The sequence below is a fragment of the Cryptomeria japonica genome, chromosome 7, assembly GCF_030272615.1.
Source record: "Cryptomeria japonica chromosome 7, Sugi_1.0, whole genome shotgun sequence".
Taxonomy (NCBI): Eukaryota; Viridiplantae; Streptophyta; class Pinopsida; order Cupressales; family Cupressaceae; genus Cryptomeria; species Cryptomeria japonica.
In genome coordinates, this window is record NC_081411.1 from 24096611 (window position 1) to 24119607 (window position 22997).

Here is a 22997-nt window from a genome sequence, read left to right on the forward strand (position 1 = left end):
CGGTAGGTGAAGTCTATTGCCGGTTGAACCTGTGAAACCTTGTTGCCATCAATGACAACATCCACCTTTCTCATCTGAGTGTATAATGCCAACAGTTTGATATTCAATAAAATATATGTATGTATGTATGTATGTATGTATGTGTGTGTGTGTTCAACTAGATATATAACTAAAACAAGGACCTATGAAAATATATTTAAATTTACTTTAGTCTAGTCCTATAATTTGTGTAAATTGTTCAAGGACAACCACACATAAGTGTATTATTTAGATCACATCAAGTGGTTCAACCTTCTCCTCAATTACATGTAATATTCTCTGACGATCATCACTATCTAGTCTCCATTTATGGTATCCATGTGCATGCAAAGCTGGATGAAGATCTAGGGCGAGAACAATTTCTAAGTGACTATAGTGCTATACCTTATTCTTAGGTTGATATTCAATAAAATGAATCCCATGTTGAATAATTTTTACTTGTTTGAGATATTTCCCTTGCACTACAACTGAACCTGAGGTAAGACAGGTAATATTTTCACTCGGTATTTATGTAAGGTATTTCATGTATATAGCATTTTCATAATTGATGTAAGAATTTAGATAAACCATCATATCTATTATCTATATATTTAAATGAACCAGTGGGAAATAATATCCAATCACTTGTTTCAGGTTTTGTTAGCTTCTTCCTCTCTTCTATATAATGAAGTAAATAATAACTAATGCCTATATTTCTAGGCTCTATTATGACTATAAAAAACATCTCCTACACCGAATTTACATGGAAAACTTATTAAAAAATTAAAACTAGACTTTAATTAATAACTATGTAAACTTTAAATAAATACATTGTAAACATGAAATTATATGTATGTGTATCTTTTTTTTAATCAATCCTCAAATATGGTCATAATCAATTGGAATCAAAGGTAGCTTCAAATTTTTCATACTCATCTCAATGGTATGTGTTGGTAACAAATAGTGGCACCAAATCCCATCCACTAACATATCCATGTTGTTGGTTGTTGCATGAATCCTTTTTTTTTCAAAATGCTCTCACAACAAAAGCAATAGTAACCCCTCATGTATAATGTCTATGGACGACTATCTATACTCATGACACAATTCCAATGTCTTGTTTTCTCTATCCTCTTGCATCCATGTATTGATTTTCTATCCACACATACAAAAATTAAATTGTATTTAATAGAATTTAAAATTTAAAATTGAAAGCTAAAAAAACTTATATACATGTGTGTGTACGAGAGTGTGTATTTAATGTTTGAAATTCAAATAATACATATCCGATATCTCTCAAAATACTCTATATGGAATGTATTAGTTCATTCCTGAAGATGTGTCAACCTCATTTGATGCAAAGTGTTTCTTAAACCATTCAACAATATCATTTGTATCTTTTATATCATCTCCCACATTACTCATTTGATACTTTCTTAGAGCACGTTTGATGCAATCTCGTACACCATTATGCTCAACCTTTCCATGCCCACTTTCAAAGAAAGTCCAAACATGTGGTATATTATAAGTTTGATGATATCTGCATAATGCATAAAATGATCATGATGATTTGAATTGTGATGTGCACATCCATCTAACCATACAAAATGATTCTCAAATTTTATACCTCTGTTTGCTAGATTATCAAAAAACTTCTCAAAGAAATGTTCTGCAAAATTTGTGGTATGCTCTTTATCACCACTATTAGCACCATCCAAATCCAAATCCAATTTTGCATGTTGATAACACACATGCATCATAATGATCATTCTCAGAATGTACTATTAGCACCATCTAAATCCAATCGTGCATGTTGATAACACAATTGCATCATAATAGTGATCTTCTCTGAAAAAGTAATATTTTAAGTGAACCTGAGTGTTGGTAGTGTCATTTCTATTTCTCTGCAACAATCTTGGGTGGTGAAAGAAGAATGGAGGCAAACTTTCCCCTTATTACATCCAAGCCCCAAGTGGCTTTCTTTGGTCTAGTCACAGTGCAAAGGATGAAATGACTCTTCAAAATTGGGGATGATGAATTCACCCATTTGATGCAGATGTTGCTGGGGGAGGTGTTCCTAGATGCAAAGAATCGATATCTCACCAACATGGACATTGTGACCATGGTGGAAGAATGGAGATTGGAATTGGGGGATACTACTAATAATGTCCTCTAGGTTGTGAGGTCGATCATTGGTGACGAATGATTGTTAGGACTCAATTCTATACTTGAATGGGTAGTCCTAAGGGTGGGCTTTGATGTGAGTGAGATTTTTGAAGACCCTATTTTTGGCAATAAGCTAGATTTGGTTAGGTGTTGTCATTGATGTCAACACTGTATCCCAGTTGGAGACTATCCCAATTGGATCTATCCCAGTTAGTCTTGGTGATCATCTTGGTTTTGGCTGTGATTTTAATCCGATATGATTAGATCTCTGGAATCAGTATTGGATTCTTATTCTATGCTTTCTATATTATGTTGGTTCATGCTTTGGTGCTTTGGCTATTATCACTTTTGATATCTACCGATACTGGAGAGCTTTAGGTTTTATCGACTTGTCTCTAGCTATTCCAGTTAGCTTTACCAATATGCATTATTTGGTGACTTGGTCATTGGATTTTGGGTTCGGCTTATGGAATCGATTTCTATCATAATGAAGGTGTTTCTTGATCATATCCTGAGTATTTGGTGACTTTGCATTGGATGGCGTGTTTCTATGATGGTCCTTTTTGGATCCGGTTAAACTTTCTATTATTTCACTAGGGATTTCTACCTGCTTGTGAAGCATGTTGGATTTTGATCTTAGCGTAATTTTTGATGGATATAATTGTTTGGATACTTGAATTAGGTCCATTCTACGTAATGTAAATCATAATATTGGTCCAATGATATTGTGTGATGTAACTTTTGCAATTATGAGTTTAAGGGTTTAGGGTTTAGTTGACCTTGTCAATAAGGTTGTTGATCTATATTTATAGGTGACTTATTCATGTAATTTGGGTGTTGATGGTGATCGATGGTTATGTTTGCATTATCAAAGAGAGGATTTTGTGCGAATAGAGTCATATCATTCTAGTGAAGGTTGGGAAGGTTTTGTATTGTAGAGCAGACATCAGTGCTTAACCAGAACTATATCAAGCATTAGTAGATGCTACTTTCACAGTTTATTTCTTTCCAGATTGTAGTCTGATGTTTATGTAAGTCAGTGAGACTTCCCTTTTTGATGAGCAATGTGCTCTAGGTTGTAAGTCAGTGAGACTTCCCTTTTGTTATGATCTAGACATAAATCAAACTATTCATGCTACTAAAGTATTAATTATTTCTTGCAATAAAAAGTGTATCCATCACCAAGGCCTTCAATGAATTGAGTTAATTTCAACTTGTAAGGAGTTTCTCAAAATGGATTAACTTTAGATCAAAGTAATCCCTAAAGGTAAATTAGGGAAAGGGTCCCATCTTGAATTGTTTTTCAATAAAATATTTGTCCAAATAATGAGTGTTCTAGAAAAATATTTGAAGAGGATCAAGAATTTATCATGCCTATGCCTTAACAATTACAATAGGTGACATTTTATTTTATTTTCTCGTCATATGATCAAGATTTGAGGCACTTCAAGTATAACATGTAAAGATTTATTAACTTAAAAATATGTTTGAATAAATAGTTGAAACTTGAAATAGGCATCTCCCAAGGATGTTTCAAGGAAATCTAATGCAAGAGAGTCCTAAAGATCTGAGGATAGACCTAATGCTAAAAGCCCACAAACCCTGTTTGATCCTTGTGGAGCTTATGGAGCTTATCATGTGGTTGATATGGGGTTGACCAACACTTAGATAGGTCTACATCTGGTTGCACTAAGATTTAAGCCCTCTTCAAGTACTCAGAGCTTGTGCACATGTTATGCCAACAATTAGACCTAGGAGGCCCACTCAGATCACTTATAATGCTAGGTTTTCATATTTAAATACTTCAAGTGGCATAGAAAATTATTAACAATAGTTGGGGAGTAGCTAGGGGACAATAGTTAGGTATGGGTGATTCTAAAAGTTTTTGTTCAACACATTTATTGTAATGAGCCCATGGCAGCGTGTGTGCCCGCATGTAGGGTCAATAGGCCAAATGTAATGAGCATGTGAAGGCCTACAATCATGTAATCATTATGAATTCATTAATAAAATTTTATGTTCTTATCCTCTTTCAAATTATTTTTGTATTTTTGTGTGTGTTTGGTTGTAATACTAGACAGTCTATTCTAGACCCTCCAGCCTTTACTACATCAAAATTCTTGGAAGATTTTGGAAGTTGCAACTATTATCTATAATTTTTAATGATTTAATCTTCTAGCTTACACTATAAAATTTCTATATATATACATTTTGTGCTTTAAACAAATTTCAAAATGTTTTAATATTTTGTATATATTTATAGTTACATATTTATATTATTTAAATTAAATTTATGTCAAATTATTTATAACTGAGCAAGATAATTATAATTATAATTAATTATACTTATATACTACATTGAGTTTTTTCAATATTTTAATATAAAGGATAATGTTTCTTATATTCTATTCATTATTAAAAAATATTAAATTAAAATTTATGAGTGATAGAATTTTTTTTTATGATTTTAAATCTTTTAGAATAAGAATTAGGGTTTTAATTAATAAATCTAATATTTTTAACTTAAAATTATATTATAATATAAAATATAATAATAATATTCATATAACATTTTTTTTTAAAGGGGTAAAATTTTACTGAAAATCAGAGACAATAATTACAAAGAGACCTAGAGCCCCGAGGCCCCAGAAAAGAACCACCAAACCAGCCTCAAATCATCCAACTTCATAACCATCCATGTCCTCAGTAAAAATCTTCCACAAGTCCTGACAGTAATCCCCAGAGAGATGCTCCCAACCTTCAACTTTGCAATCACTACCATGTTTCGAGGCCCACTTGGCCAAACAATCAGCTGCTCTATTCCATTCACGAGGGATGTGGATGAAAGACACCTGCTCCATTAAAGAACTAATTTGGAGAATCTGCTAAACAATCCATGCCAACTGCCACTGAATCCCACTCACCTTCTGCTCAGTCAACAAGTTAACAACAATTTGTGAGTCTGATTCACAAATCACCTGCCTTCATCCCAACTCCCAAGCATGCTCAAGGGCATAGAGAATCGCAAATCCCTCCATAAAGTTATTAGATTGCCACCCTTTATGCACCGAAAAGAGGAAAACAACCTCCCACATGCTATTTGTGCCAACACCACCAACTCCAGCAGGGCCTGGGTTACCCCTAGATGAGCCATTAGTGTTAATCTTGATAAACTCATCCTGAGGGGGTATCCACCTTCCCACCCTTTGCACCTTCTTCATGGCTCGTCTACCTCTCCTGACACTAGCTGAGGCCTACCCAAACTACTCCAGAACTCCACCAGAGAATCCGCGTGGATATAAGGATGCTTCCACAACCCCCACCAATAATGCCAAATAAGAAGATAAAAGGGGCATCTGAAGAACAGGTGTGAGGAATCTTCCTCCCCATTACCACACAAAACATAGATAGAGGGCCCCAAAAATCCCCACTTGCAGATATTGTCCCAAGTTAGACATCTATTCAAAGCCAAAGTCCAAGCAAAACAATTACACTTCGGCCAAGACACATTATTCCACACTTGTTTCCACCAGTTCACCTCTTTTCCCTCAAGTCTTTGGTACAATAATTCCCGGTATCCAGTAGCCACCATAAACATGCCCTTAGGATTTGGAGACCAAGCCAGCCCATCCCTACTCTTGAGGGAGCTACAATGTCTACTCGCCAAAATGCCCTGTAGCTCCACACACTCTTCCTCCATCCCAGCAACCGGCCACTCATCAAGAGTCTTCCACCTCTCCAAATCCAGCCATCCACACCTATAAATAGCCTTGAAGTCACTCAACCTTGACCATCCAACCTTCAAAAACCTTTGGAATAGATTCCCAAGGTTAGGGAACTGATCAAGATTGGGAGGATAGCCATCCCAAGAGTCGTTCCAGAAAAGGACCTCTTCCCCCCTTCTACAAATCTAAAAGAGTCTTTCCTTAATGAGAGAAGCCCCCCTCTTGAGAGTATACCAGATCAAAGAACCCTTTTCCTCAAGCAAATATCTAGGGATTTCCTCCATCGGGACCCTCTGCATATATTTGTTGGCCAAAATCCTGGCCCAGCCCCGATCCTGCTCAACACACCACCTCTAGTACAATTTAGTCACCAGAGCCTCCCCAAAAAGAACAGATTGCCCTTAACCAAGCCCCCTCGACTGCTTTGGGCTACATACCAAGTCCTAATTGACAAGACTCCATTTTGAAGAGGAAGGATTGCCTAGCCATAAGAATTGCCTAGCTAGAGAATCCAGACCCTTCAAGAACCACTTAGGAGCCACATGAAGCATACAACGATAGATCGGAAAAGTGTGAACCACTGACTGAATCAATTGAACCCTCCCAGCAAAGGATAGCCATCTATGAGTCTAGTGTTCAACCTTCGTGCAAAATTTATCCAAGACTCCCTAGGAGGGTTACCCGGAGAGATAGGAATACCCAAATAAATCAAGGGTAGGGAGCCAACTTGGAATCTCAAGATTAGAGAAATCATCTAAATAGTTTCAAGAGTGTTGAAAAATAGGATAGAAGATTTATCCTCGTTGATCAGCTGGCCCGACGCCGCAAGATAAACATCCAAGACCATATGCAGATTATTAGCTTCTCTGATCCAAGAAAGCCCCATAAGAGTCGCGTCATCCACAAAATGCAAATGAGACTGCGGCTGCAAGTCATTACCCCATCTCCAACCCTGAATAATACCCAAACCCACATTATGCTTAATCATCCTCCCCAGACCCTCAAACAAAAGAATTAATAAATAAGGGGAGAGGGGGTCCCCTTGACAGAGACCCCTAAACACACCAAACAACTCAGTATGATCTCCATTGATAAGCATAGAGAAAGAAGTAGTCGTAACACAACTCATAATCCACTGGATCCACTCATCAGCAAAACCAAATGCCTTGAGGATCTTCTAAAGCAAGGACCATCGAACTCTGTCGTACGCCTTAGCCATATACAACTTGATAAACATAGCTTTTTCCTTGGAGGTTGCCATAGAATGAATGGTCTCTGTAGCAATGACCACCCCATCCAAAATTTGACACCCTTCCACAAACCCACTCTGCTCCTCAAAGATAACATTCCCCGGGAACTTCTTCAATCTATCCGCTATCAGCTTAGAGATGACCTTATAAATCACAGTGCAGAGAATGATGGGGTGGAACTGGCCTAACCAGTTAGCCCCCTCACACTTGGGGATAAGAGTAATGAAAGTCGCATTCAACGCCCCGAAGCATCTGCTTATTCCACTGGGACTCCTGCACAACCTCCAATAAATCCAGCTTGATAATATCTTACAATTATTGAAAGAATTCTACCGGGAACCCATTCGGTCCAAGAGTTTTTCCTTTCCTCATATGAAAGACAATCCTCTCAAGCTCTTCCAATAAAATAGGACACAAAAGCTACTCATTCATCTCCCTCATGACAAGAGAAGGAATGCAAGCGAGAACCTGGTTCTCCTCCCCTATTTCCCCTTGAGAGTCCTCCCTGAAGAGGGACCAAAAAAACTGAGATGCCTCCCTAGATATCTTCTGCGAGGATAAGCACTGCTCACCTCTATCATTAACTAGAATAGGGATGGAATTTCCATGCCTTCTAGCTTTCACTGAGTTGAAGAAGAAAGCAGTGTTCTTGTCCCCCTCCTTCAGCCAATCAATATGAGCTCTCTGCTTCCAGTAAATTTCTTCCCTAAGCTCCCATTCCTCTACCGCCTTGACAATCTTGTCTTCCTCCTTGAGAAATTCCTCAGACAAACCTTGCTCACTGATTTCACTGGTAATCCCATTCAGCACAATTTGAGCAGCTTTTTTGGCATGAAAATATTATCGAAGCCCTATCAGTTCCACTGTTTGAGCTGAAACTTAACAAATTGTAGCTGCTTGGCAAAAGAGTACATGGTAGTTCCAAAGGCCAACCTCCCTTTCCTCCACTACTATGCTACAAGAGCCTACAAAGTAGGATCCCGAAGCCACATAAGTTGGAATTTGAATGAAGGTGAGTGAGCTACCTGAGCCAAAGAAGAAACTAGCTTTATGGGTCAGTGATCTGACCCTCTCCTGTAAAAAATCTCTGAACTGGTGGACCACCCCCACCAATCCAAAAACTAGAAACCAGGAAATGATCCAACCTCTCTACAATCCAATACTCTCCCACCCTCCTATTGTTCCAAGTGAACAAACCATTACCAAGCTTAATGTCAACAAGTTGCAACAAGGAAATATTATCCTCAAAAAGGAAAGAAGAAGGTTCCAACTGCATCACCCCCCCTTCTTTTCACTCAGTTCAAGGATGGCATTGAAGTCTCCTACCATAATCCAAGGATGAAAAGGGTCCAGCCTTCGCATACAGGAAATATGAGACTATAAGTTTTGCTTACCCTGAAGATCAATAGGGGCATAGATGTTAGAAAACAAAATGAATTCCCTAGTCTCAAGACTAGAGATAACCCCAGATAACGAAGATCGGGAGGCAACTCAGTAGACAGGATGAAACCTTAAGGGGTTCCAAAGACATGCCACCCCTCCAGAGGAACCAGTTGCCCCAACACACTGACACTCACTTCGAGCCCACAACTTCGACACTATGCCCATCATAATCTCCACTGTAAGTTTAGTTTCTTGCAAAAATAAGACATCAGGCGAATGATTCCTAATCAAATCCCGAATAGCTTTTTGTCTAGGGCCACTGTTCAAGCCCCTCACATTCCATGAAAGCATAATCATTTTGGAGGATTGGAAAAGTGAGAATCCAAAGTCTTTACCGACCCTGACTCAACCAAATTCTCCCCCATCAATTTGATATTTTCCAAATCCTTCTTTCTGCCAACCTTTGAGCTCTTCTCTGTCGCACTTTTCTTAATATGTTTCTGATGCAAACCCAGATGAGTGGAGGACTTATTGCTTTTGACCCTAGCTCATTCCAATTTCAAAGCTATCAGAGAACTCTCCCCATCAACCAAATTCACCTCAAACCCAGGAGTGAGTCCCAACTGAACTCGTACTGGGTGATCCATCTCCATCTGCTAGCTTCCAACCACTAGCAGGGCCTAGATAGGGTCCCCAATTACTCTTTCTGGAGCCCTCCCTGACGTACCTTGATCCAAAGGGGTTAACCCCGTATTAACTTCCTGATGGCAAAGGTCATCCAAGGCCTCAAATCTGTTAAAGGTATCCTCCTCCCATCTCTCCTATAAAGGCCTCTTTTGTCCTCGGTTCTTGTTCTTTGTCTTAACTAGGACAAAACCATCAGTACCCCTAGCCTCGACGGACATAGCAGCTTTCCCTTTTTCAGCGCTATCTTGGCTCAGTTCTGACTGCTGAGGTTGGCGCACCACTAGTTTATATCTAGGACACTTAGGCTATAAATGACTGTAGCATCCTAAAATTGCGACACTTGCAATTTCGACTGCATTTCGGTCTTCACGATGGCGACTCAACACTAAACCTGAATGGAGACCCTGAAACCTGTTTATGACACCAAAAACTGCATTTTCTTGCACCCTGGCCTGATCCTCCTTTGCACCCTGCTATCCCAGGAGGTGGGACCAGAGCGCCCAGTGCCCTGGTCCTTCAGGACCAGGGTGCCCAGCGCCCTGGTCCCTGGCCCTATTCTGGGCCCGGTCTCCTTTGGGACTTCGGGTCTTTTTGTTTGCAATTTGGAAAATAACATTTCTTGGTTGGCCTAAGGTCGGGAAAATTAGTCTATCAGCCCTAATTGACAAGTATATAAACGGCATTTCCTCTCTCATTTTGGTATGATGGAAAAAGCGTGGAAACGATACTCAAACATTCAAACATTCAAGCATTTAAGCATTCAAACATTCCTTCAAGCAATTGATCATTCCAAGTCTCCATTCAAGGCTAAGTGTTGCATTCAAGACAAGGATTCAACCATTGAAGAGGAGATCACATACTACAACATACAACATACAACATACAACAACATCTATACCTTCGCACATAAGGATACAAACATCCTTACAACAAGGTATTAGTACTTGTTTTACATTACAAACATTTACATTTACAGCATTTCTCATTTCTTGGTTAATTCCAAAACTGGGGTTTGACCTAAGGGAAAACCCCTAATCCCTAACCCCCCAATCATCTTCGCTTTTCTGTGTGTAGATTGCAGGTACCCGGCTGAAATTGAAGATCTGGAATCCTTGTGCAGAGACGAACAGATCCCCCTTCGTTTCGTGGATTTTTCGGAGGACCGTGTGCACGCCGGGCGCCATCGTCCCGTCAAATTTCACTCAAATTTGTAGGGCAGCACCGTATCGACATTTTACTGCTAATTCCAGGTCCGCAGCTTCATCCTATATTCCCATCTCAGTTTATAAGCGAATCTTTCTCACTTTCTATGCATTCCTAGCTTAATCTTTCTATCTACATTCTTTACAAAAGAGGGTAGCCTTGCTATCTTAACCCTTGAAACTCATTTAGAATCCAATCTTGCATTGTGTGGGATTGGATCTTGTGGGTTTCAACCCCTCTTTTGAATGTAAAGTCTCCCCTAAGTGAAAACCATCAACCCTAGCGACCTCCCTTCTCTCTCCTTGGAGTTGGAAGAAGGGAGAGCAACTAGGGTTCGATTATTTTCCGCTTTACATTTTGGTGAACCCGACGTGAACATCCTTTCTGATTATTCATGGTTAGATCTGAAAATTGGATTCCTTGATTGCATTTCCATGTTTGATCTTTTGCAAATTTTAGAGGTTAATTGCATAAAAAAACCCTAAATTTTCTTTTTGGAAATGGAACTTGTGAAATGTTTAATTGTTAATGCTTATTTCAGATCTACCCTTCTATTACAAATTATCAGTGCATATTTGTGCTTTAATTCTGAAAATTAAGTGGTTAATTGTCAAAACCCTAATTTTTGAAACTCTCTTGATTCAACCTTTGTCCGACAATTTCATTGATCAAAACATCTCCAAATCAGCTGTAACTTTGGATTCCGCAATAAAATCACAATATCTTTCATCCCTGAAAATTTGGAAAAAAGTTGCGAGGACCGTGTGCACTCCGAGCGCCATCGTCCGCGACATTTTTTTCGAAATTTCAGGAGCTAGATCTTACTGTATTTTTCTGCTAAAATCCAAAATTTTCGCTGATTTTATCAATTCTAACACTTTCAAAATTACAGTCAAAGTTGGTCTTGTGATTGCTTGGATTAAGGCTCCTAATCATTCAAAAATTGTTGAAATTGAAATTTTGTGTCAAAATTGTGTTCTTACTGTCTTAAATCTGAAAAGTGTGTTTGCATTCATTCGAAATTGACTTTTGAAATTAAGTGCTTAATTACAACAACTTTGATTTCCGCTTTCAAAATTGAATTTTGCGTGAAATTGAGTCTGCTTTTAAATTTCAAAACTTGCATTGCTTTTGGTAGTCCCTCTAAAATCATAAAATTCAAAATTTCAGTTTCCCTCTCTTTTTCAAAATTCAAATTTTGCATTTTTTCGACAATCTTGGTAGGGTTCAATTTTGAGATTGCAACTTTAATTTGGCCTATCTACAGATCGTAAAATCACTCAATTTTTTTAGGTTAGCTTTAAAATCATCATAACTTTCATCCCTGCAAATTTCGAAAAAAGTTGCGAGGACCGTGTGCACTCCGAGCGCCACGGTCCCTGACATTTTTTCCGAAATTTCGGGAGATTGTCGTGATTGCATTTAACAGCTTAAATCTAGAAGATTGGCTGATTTTACTGAAATTTGCTACCTCTAAATTCAAAATCTTCTCTCCCTCTCTAGTGCATGAGTTTTACAACAATAAGCCCTACTTACACTATTCCCGTTAGACGAAGCCGTAGAATTAAGTCTTTCCGAGGTTTAATTACTGAGGAGATGGAACCTAATTTGAATAGCCTTTTTAACAAGGACATGGGTAATTCCTCTAATCCTCTTAATGATGAAGAAGCTCTCCCTGAGATTTCTGTGGAACAACTTGCGAAATTGGATAATCAATTTGACAATTTTTGACAATGGATGTCTCAAGAATACCCCGATAGTCAAGCTCTTCCTTTAATTGAGGGTCTAAAACATATGCTTCAAAGTGATAAGAATGGAATTGATATTTTGCGTGGTATTGCACACATTGTGGATTCGAATGTGATGCCTATAAAGAGTTGTGCCAAAACTTTAGGTTATACACAACCTCCCACTCAAGTCAATCATTCTATTCCTTTGACAATTTCTATTGCTAGCATACCTACCTTTACATCAAACATAATGACTACTTCTATACAAGACATTCCGCCTATGATTACCAGTCATGGGGGCAATCCTCCCTCTTCAATTAACCCTCTTCCTTCATTCAATCTGACTTTTTAATTCATTCCTTCAATGAGTGTTCCTATTACATCTCCACAAATGAACATGATGCAAGGGGGCAATTCATTTAACCATTCCATTCCTCCTTGTAGTGTTCCTCCTTTCCAATCCTCTCCTATGACTAACTATCATAGTGTCCCGCCACCTTACTCTTTACCTTCCTTCAATAACATAACACCTCCATCTCAATCTAACACATCTAATATAAATTCTTCGACTGAAGCGACCATTAACAATCTTGCACAAACTGTCTCTTCTTTATAGCAACAAATTGCCTCTATGAATCAATCTAAGTTTAGTGTGCCCACATTTGATGTTGCGAGCCCACTTTCTCTTGACATTGTTCGAGCTATTCCCCCTAAACATGTTGAAATCCCGCATTTGGAGCTTTATAATGGTAAAGGTGATCCTCTAACACATGTTAAGACTTTTCAAACAATATGTACCGATTTTGCTTATGACCAAAGGTTGCTTGCAAAATTGTTTACTAGAACATTAAGAGACAAAGCCCTACAATGGTATTGCTCGTTGCCTTCTTATTCTATTACTTCTTTCGAACAACTTGCAAATGCTTTCATTCAACAATTTCAAAACAATATAAGTCCTAAAGTTACTTTGATTGATTTAATGCATTGTAAACAAGGTGTTAAAGAAAAAGTGATTGATTTTATTGGTAGATATAAGCATTTGTATGCACAAATTTCTTTTCCAGTGCCTGACAATGATATTCAAAGAATCTTTATTTCTAATTTACAAAAAGATATTCGAGACAAACTTCTGTTTTCTGAGTTTACTTCTTTCCAACAGTTGTGTGCAACTCTTCACAATTATCAACTGACTGTGAGTCAAATGGAACAATCACATCCTATGGCTCCGAGTGATAAGGGTGATAGCAGTCAACAACCATTTGGGAAGTTTAAACCGAACAGAGATTCCATCAAATTCAATGAAAACATCATCAACAACAATGTGAATGCGGCATCAGGTGTGCCTCCTATTTCTAAGTTTTTCAAGAAAGAAAGAAAGTATACTCCTTTGAATGAATCATTGCATAGTATTATGAATAAGTTATTAGAACAAAATGTGCTTACTCTTCCTCCTATAAGGCAAATTGATCCTGCAAAGATTAATTCACCTTATTTTGATAACAAATCTTTTTGTCAATTTCATCGTCAACCTGGGCAAGATACTGAAAAATGTTTTTCTTTAAAGGGTAAAATTCAAGATTTAATTGATAATAATACTATATCTGTTTCTGGAGTGAATGATAACGGCAACACATCTGTAGCTCCTCCTAACCAAAATCTTCATATTTTTACTGATCCATTACCTTCTCATACCTCTAATGTGATTGAGGCTAATGATTCCTCTTTCTCATCTGATGGTCTTATGTCTATGACTCCGAATGTGATTAACTTTGTAGAGCAGCAAGAAAACCCTAAAGAACCTTCCATCACATTTGATTCTAGTGAAACTATCAGAGCACCTGATGGTCCTTTATACATAGTTGCAAAAGTCAAGAATACACCTTGCCGTGGAGTGCTTATTGATCCTTCGTGCATGGTTAATGTTATTATTGAGGAATTTCTTTTTACTTTGCAATTGAATCAAGTGATCTATGACAAAACAGATGTGGTTGTGAAATTATTTGATTCATTTTCTTCTCCTGCAATTGGTTCTATTACATTACCTATTGAAGTTCATAACAAATCCCTTGATGTGAACTTTTCTATTATTCCTTCATCCGAACAATTTCGTGTGAAGCTAGGCTATCCTTGGCTATCTTCCATGAAAGCTATTGCTTCTTCTATTCACAAGTGTTTGAAATTTCCCCATAATGGTGAAGTTGTTACTGTCAATCATAGTCTCTTTAAACCAGCTGAAAGAACTTCTAGCTTTCCTATTGATTATTTTTGGCCTAAACCATTCCAATCTCTTCCTCTGCGAAGTGATCATTTGTTCAAATCTTATCAAAAGTGGAAAACAGATATGATCCTATCTCTAAGTGAACCTAGAACACCCAAACTTGATATTCCTATTGTTCTTGAGAAGGAAGTTCTTCCTTTGAAAGATACAACTAATATCTTTCCTCAAGAAGATTCCCAACCCATCCCTATGGATGTGACTATGTCTATGCCGAATAAACTTTCTAAAAGTAGACCTATACCTCCTCGTCATGATGGACTTGGTCTCCTTCCTAAACCAAAAATTCCTCCTTTATATGGAGCAGTTCCTCCTCCTTCCTTTTATAGAGAGAAGAGACCTTCTTCTTCTCCTATTATCTAGCCTAAGAGATCACAACCTAAACACCCAAGTGATAAGGATGAGAACATTCCTCCTCCTCAATCTTCTCCACTTCCTACTAAGACTAGACGAAATCATTCTGCACATGAACGCCGACGAAAGCGTCGTCTTAGAGCTCAAGCAGCCGCTTCTCAAACTTTACAATCTCCAAAAACACCTTCAACAAGCATTATTCTATTTTCTCCTCAATCAGAAATTGAGCCAAAATCTCCTAAACATAAGATGCATGATGGTCTTGATCCTGTGCGAGTTAAAGATCCTATTTTTATAAATCTTGATGATGATATAGATGAAAATGTTATTCATGATGAAAATGTTACTCCTCTTGCTTCTGATAGTGAATATGAACTTGTTGATGTTGATAACCATTTATCTAACAAATTTTCTAAAGCACTTATCCTAGCTCCTAGACAAGAACAACGTGGCTTGGAACATGAACATAGCCCTTGTTTGGATCTTGTGATAGCTCCATCTGCTGTGTTGGATGTTCCTCCTCTAGCGTGTTCCCTGCCTTCCCAAAACATTGATCAGCAAGATCGGGGGGTAGATGACGTGCTAGACTAGTTTCATTAGCATAGCAGATTCTCTCCTCCTCTCTTTTGTTACTTCTTCTATATGTTATTCTCATTCTTCTATTTGTTGTCCTTAGTGTTGTCTACTTGAGGACGATGCAAAGCATTGAGATCTCTTTTGGTCTCTCTCATGTTGACTCAAAAGACACATGTGTTCCCTTCTTCTAGGTGACCTTCCTTGATTGGGGAATGAAGAACAATTATGCATACATACATATGATATATATACATGAATTATCATACAGCATACTGACCCTGAGGAAAGCGAAGTCACCTCGTGCTTTGTGTTTTGTGTCTATTATCCTTGGGTTTATCTCACACTTGGGGGCTAAATCTTTGTGATAACGTGCTCCTTTCCCTTCTCATTTCTTATATGTATCACTAATTTAAAGCAATCACCCTCGTTGAGGCGTGTGCGATTGCTTTAACGTAGGGGGGCATACACCCCGTCTATCCCTTCAGGATACTCGAAAATTTCTTGACGAACTTAGCTTTGCCTTGAAAATTTTTGGTATTTCTTTTGCATGACTCATAGTGAGGGAACCTTACTACTGACAGTCATGGTTCTCCCTCGTGATCTTCCCTTTTACTTTGTCAATCGAAGTTGTAAGATCCTTAGTCCACTGGGGGCTTGGTGTGTCTTGCCTCCTTGACGTGGTGAAAGTCTTTCAATGTTGTTTCCTTGTACTTTACCGGAAGTATGAGCGTACGCCTATACTCCCACTAAAGTGGGGGCTAAATGTAGCATCCTAAAATTGTGACACTTGCAATTTCGACTGCATTTCGGTCTTCATGATGGCGACTCAACACTGAACCTGAATGGAGACCCTGAAACCTGTTTATGACACCAAAAACTGCATTTTCTTGCACCCTGGCCTGATCCTCCTTTGCACCCTGCTATCCCGGGAGGTGGGACCAGAGCGCCCAGTGCCCTGGTCCTTCAAGACTAGGGCACCCAGCGCCCTGGTCCCTGGCCCTATTCTAGGCCCGATCTCCTTTGGGACTTCGGGTCTTTTTGTTTGCAATTTGGAAAATAACATTTCCTGGTCGGCCTAAGGTCGGGAAAATCAGTCTATTAGCCCTAATTGACAAGTATATAAACGGCATTTCCTCTCTCATTTTGGTATGATGGAAAAAGCGTGGAAACGATACTCAAACATTCAAACATTCAAGCATTCAAGCATTCAAACATTCCTTCAAGCAATTGATCATTCCAAGTCTCCATTCAAGGCTAAGTGTTGCATTCAAGACAAGGATTCAACCATTGAAGGGGAGATCACATACTACAACATACAACATACAACATACAACAACATCTATACCTTCGCACATAAGGATACAAACATCCTTACAACAAGGTATTAGTGCTTGTTTTACATTACAAACATTTACATTTATAGCATTTCTCATTTCTTGGTTAATTCCAAAACCGGGGTTTGACCTAAGGGCAAACCCCTAATCCCTAACCCCCCAATCGTCTTCGCTTTTCTGTGTGTAGGTTGCAGGTACGCGGCTGAAATTGAAGATCTAGAATCCTTGTGCAGAGACGAACAGATCCCCCTTCGTTTCGCGGATTTTTCGGAGGACCGTGTGCACGCTGGGTGCCATCGTCCCGTCAACTTTTGCTCAAATTTGCAGGACAGCGCCGTATCGACATTTTACTACTAATTCCAGGTCCGCAGCTTCATCCTATATTCCCATCTCAGTTTAGAAGTGAATCTTTCTCACTTTCTATGCATTCCTAGCTTAATCTTTCTATCTACATTCTTTACAAAAGATGGTAGCCTTGCTGTCTTAACCCTTGAAACTCATTTAGAATCCAATCTTGCATTGTGTGGGATTGGATCTTGTGGGTTTCAACCCCTCTTTTGAATGTAAAGTCTCCCCTAAGTGAAAACCATCAACCCTAGCGACCTCCCTTCTCTCTCCTTGGAGTTGGAAGAAGGGAGAGCAACTAGGGTTCGATTATTTTCTACTTTACAATGACCATACTCATGACACAGACCACAGCGAAAAGATAAAGTCTTATAATCTAACTGTTGAACCCAAGAATAAGAGCCTGCGCACATATCTATAGCATATGGCAAAGGTTTACTAAGATCAATTTCAACACAGATACACACAAAGGTCATTACCTTTCTCCCCAGGGTTTGCATAGAGGATCCCACTAGCTTCCCAAGTAGAGCAGCAAACATTTGAAGCAGATCTTCCTGACAGTATTCCACAGGAAAACGTGGTAAATGAACCCACACAGGAACCCTATTCGGGAGCTCCTCTGAGGGGTTAAACCTCGCATGCCAAGGTTTGATGAACAACCCCACTTGGTTGTAAAAATATGGACCACCTTCGAAGACCCTATTGCGGTCCTCCATGTAGTTGAAGGTAGCCATGAAGTAGTTGTTTGCCAGTAGCATAATCTCCATTTCCCCCTCCGAAGCCCAAGTCCTTTGCGCCTAGTTTTCCAAAAACTGCAAAGAAACCCTCATTCCCAAAAACTTGCAATATAGCTACTGTTTTGAAAAATATTCAACATTTTCCGCTATCATCTCAGGAGGAATAACCACCTTCGGCCTCTCATGGCATCTCTCCAAGCAACCATTAATATTCAAAATGAAAGAGCTACCAACACTACCAGACCCTGAGTCTGAGGAGAAAAGGTTATTGTAGTCACATAAATCTGTCCATTTTAATTAAATGAATATTTGCTATTTATTTGATTAAAAATCCACTAGCCATCAATTAATTAAAGTAATTCATCTTCAAAACATTCTCCTATTAATTAAATAAATTATTCAATTTATTTTAATTAATTTCATTAAACCAAATTCACAATCAATTAAATTAATAAATCATATTTATTCAATTTAATCCCCTTTCTTCTTTTAAATAAATTAAATAAAATATTTATTTAAATTATTAAAATCCCCCCACTTGCATTCTCCTAAAAATGCAACTTGCACCTATTTATTGAAATAAATGAATTTTATTTTAATAAAAATTCTATTTTCCCTCACCCACCAAACCCACTTGCAATCCTAAACCCCTTCTAGATTCTTCTAAACTCTTCCTAATTAGCCAAATCCATCCCCTAAATATTGTCACATTCCTAAGCAACTTGGAGTCACTTCTCAAAGACTCTGAAGTCTTTGAAAAGCATTTAAGGCTTGAAGTCTTCAAATGGTTAACCTCTAAAGTCTTCCAAACCATTAAAGGCTCTTACATAACCATTTATGGTTAAATCCACTTGCACCCATGGTTAGAGACTTTGACCCCTAACTCAACCTTCATCTTTAGCCTTGGTCATTAATTAACCCTTGCACAAGAGTTTACCACTTGGATAAAATCTTTATCCAATGGATGACTCCAACCCAACCTTAACCCTACCTCCCAAGCTAACCCTCAGGTCATGTCAAGCACTTAATGCTTCTTCCCTCTCCTCTCAACCCATATTATGTTGACACTTGTCATCCTGGGATTGGGTTGAAAGCCCTCACATGGATCTCAAACCATTCAATCATGACCCTTTTTGAGATTACTCAATCTCAACCATCCATTGCTCCATTTTTCCTATAAATAGAGCCCATTTCTTCATACTCCAGATCTTGAAAACTTGCATGCATCTAACTTATAGAAAAAATATAGAGAGTATTTAGCATAATTCACTTTGGTTTAAAACTAATCTTAGTTAGTTACATAATATCTCATTTCTTAGCTTGTACATGTTTGTATTTTCATGAGCATTTACTTCATACTCTTGAATCTCCATAAGACATCCAAAAATAGTGCAAAAAGCTACTGAGAGCTACACTCATTTGGGAACTTGGAGAGGAGAGGAACAAGGGAGAGCTAATGGCGTAGGGAGTATCATGAGTGAAGTCTTAATGTTTATTCATTTTTATCTCTAATATGCTTCTATGCTTAATCTTTCTTGATAATGACTTTTTAATGGTTTAGTTTTATGTTGATTTGACTAACCCCCAGACTAACTATTTTATGGCGTAACAGTTATTATTAAACGTCTTCATGCTCTGTGATGGGGATTTTGAGCCCACTGCAACACGAAAATCCATGACTGGAAGAGCCTTCGAGGCCTCCCCACCAATACTCAACAAAAAACTCAAGGTGAACGAAACCCTATACCCCAAAGGGGCCCGAAAGATTTAGAAACCCCCAAAACTCCACCCCTCCCCAACACACCTAGGATGGAGGTCCAACCATGGCCCCCAACCCTACTGGAACTCGCAGCCTGCTTGGAATAACGTCCACACCGTGCAGCCTGCCGCTCGTCTCCCCTTCACCCTCTGCTACTCCTCGGACTGCCCAGACCCTGCCCCCCTCGCACTATACAAACCCCTCCGCGCACCCTGGACACCCTAAAATCACCCCCGATCATGAGCTAGGGCATCGATGCCCTAGCTCGACCCTCTGCAACTCCCGCCCACACGACATCTTTCATCCTTATATCTTAAATCAGAAATGGAATCAATAATATTTATATAACATTAATACAATAATAATTACAAATATTTTTAACTAGCATTTTCATCTTTACAAATATCTATGGTGTTAAAAATATTATGAAGAAGATTTTCTTACTTTTATGATTACAGTGGCTGGAGTCAAGGGTTTTCTATGCAAGATAGAACATAAGGTCAGTCCAATTAGGGATGGATTCCACTACAATACTTTTGTCATGTCAGAGAGGCAAAGAATTCAATAAATCAATCTTTATCAACATAAAATACAACCATACTGACGTGATCAAGTATAGAAAGCAGGGAGTTGATAGCTTGTGCATTGATTTACTTTACTTTGGTCATAGATGCCCCTTTCTGAGCCTCTTCATTGCACCATCATGGAGACTGTCTCGTGATTTTATTTACGTATGAAGGAATCCCTACCTAAAATTGAGTAAAAGAACTTTCTCCATTGACACAATGTTGTTGAAAAGGTAAAAAGAAACAATCCACAAATTGCATTGGTTTGTTTATTTAAAGATTTAATTGAACTACTGATCTAGTTATAAAGAGAAGTGTTGATTGAAATTTGTAAATGATTTTTTTTTTATTGAGGGATTTTGTTAAGAATATTGTTGTCATTGATGTCAAAGGATGTCAAAGGTTGGACACACTTGATGTGGAGTTTGTTAGACAAATTCTATGGGACAAATCATATTTAGGATTGGTGTCCTCTTTGGGTCAAACTCCTACTAGTTGGTGCCTATAAAATAGTAGTAATTCAATTTTCTTTTCTGAGGCAAAATGTTAATGCATTGCTTTAGGAGGCAGAAATGCACAAGGATAGAATGTAATATTCAATGAATCTAGGAGAATATGGTCCATCAATGCATTCACATTTGTAGATCTTATAGAAGAAGGCAACATTTTCTTTTGTAAAGGCTCTTGTGTTATACCTTGATACACTAAAGTAGTCTAAAGCAAGTCCCATAATGAGATCTTAGCAGGAGTAATTATAAGTTGCTTGATAAGATCATAATCACTAGGATTCTTAGCTACGAATTGAGGTGCTTGAGGAAGACTTGGTTGAGATGATGGTAAAGGTAAGCTTGACTAATTTCGATGTCATTTATTCCTCCTTGTATTATATGTATGAGCAACAACATTGTAGGGAGACTACTTAGACTACATAAACTTAGCATACAAATTAGGAGCATCTCCCTTAAATGGTTTCCCAACAATGGATTTAAATTTCTTAGGAGAAGGACTACCTACAGTCATGTAGATGCATGCTCTATTAAGCCTTCGTGGAATTGTGGATACAAAATAAAAGATAAAAAGATCCAACATAAGGCATTCAAATTGAGTTCACCAAAATGTAGAGGAAGGGATTTTCTACCCTCAAGATGACAAAACTCGGGAAACAAATCTGCCTTCATGCTACCTCACTTTACTGACACTTTGGTGAGCCAAGGGATGAAAAATAACATAAATTGAACAGTAACTAAACTAATACATCAAATCTGATGAAAATTAAAAAAAAAAGAATAAGGGAATTCTAGCTATAATAGAAGTATATAAACAAAAAACAAATTATACTACAAAGTTCCAAAGAATAAAGAATAAAGAAATTTTAGCTATAATAGAAGTATATAAACAAAAAGAAAATTGTACTACGAAGTTTCAAATTTTTTTTTTATGGAAATTCTAGCTATAATAGAAGTATATAAATAGAAAGAAAATTATATTATAGAGTTGAATCAATCTCAAGTTTAGGATGCCAGTGCATCACAAGGATTTCTATGTGATGTGTTGTCATCTATATCGATGAAGAACTGAAAAATATACAAAAATACTCCAAAATTTTCTCTTGGCAGTACATAACCTGTTTTTCACTTGCACACACTAAGATGGGCGAAAATATTAGAGGTTTGTCTCAATCAAACCCCTGTTTTTGTGTTTCCATCAACACGGATAGCTATATTGATAAAATGGATAAAAAGATAAACATAATAGAAACAAACCTTTATTATTAGATGAAAACCCCTATTACATGAGATTTAATGGTAAAATGATAGAGCAACAAAAACAAATGTTTCTTAATGGAGAAAAATCCCTACTGCATGAGATATTTAAAGATAAATAATTTAAACGCAACTAGATGATAGATGCATCCAAAGAGTCATTAGATATGATAATGCAATATTGAACATATATGAGATAAGAGTGAAGACAAAGCATTCTAGCCAAACCCCTCTTTTGAGATAAGAGCATGACAAAGCTCAAAATGAACTTGCTATCTTGAGAGTTACAATAGTGCAATAAAGAGATCAAGATAATAAGAAAAATGCTAGAGTGTCAAAAGGGTTTTCTCAGACCCTAAAGAGAGACCAAGAAGGGAAGAAGAAGAGACATGAGAAAAAGGATGGGCTTTTAAGACTGAAAATGGGTAGGAGTGACCGTTTCAGATGAGCCTTGTTGGAATCAAGGAACACTGAGAGGGGGGGTGAATCAGTGTTCTGTAAACTTTAACATTATCAATCTAATTCTTCAATCATCTAATGCAAATCAACAAAAGAAAGATGCAAACACATAAAGCAAATATCCACAACACCATAACATCGAGATTTTTATGTGGAAACCTAGTTAAGGGAAAAATCACGATGTGATTGAGACCCACAATATTAATTTACCTTGTTAGAATTATAAAATTATTATATAAGGGAATGCACATGCATTCAGGTACATTGCCTAGAGCTCACTACTCAAGATACAATAAGGGCTACAACTCCATAAGGCTCACTTCCTTACAAAATGATTACAAATAATAATTTGAATGCCTAAACTGATAAATAACATCTACAAATGCCAAAATACAGTTTTGATTAAACACAAAATACTCAATCTTACACTGCTATCCTACACTGCTCTATTCCACTATTCTCCTATATTCTGGAGCACACATCCTTCACTTGTGCATGTGAACCTGTGCACAATCGATCACAAAAAACTTTCACACATCCATCAATATCCAAAATGATCATATCAACTAGTCTTTTATATCTGCAACATCAAATTAGGTCTTCTACATGTCAGCTTCAAGAACACAATACAATTGATGAAATGTGTATACCAAGTTGGCTTAATCTA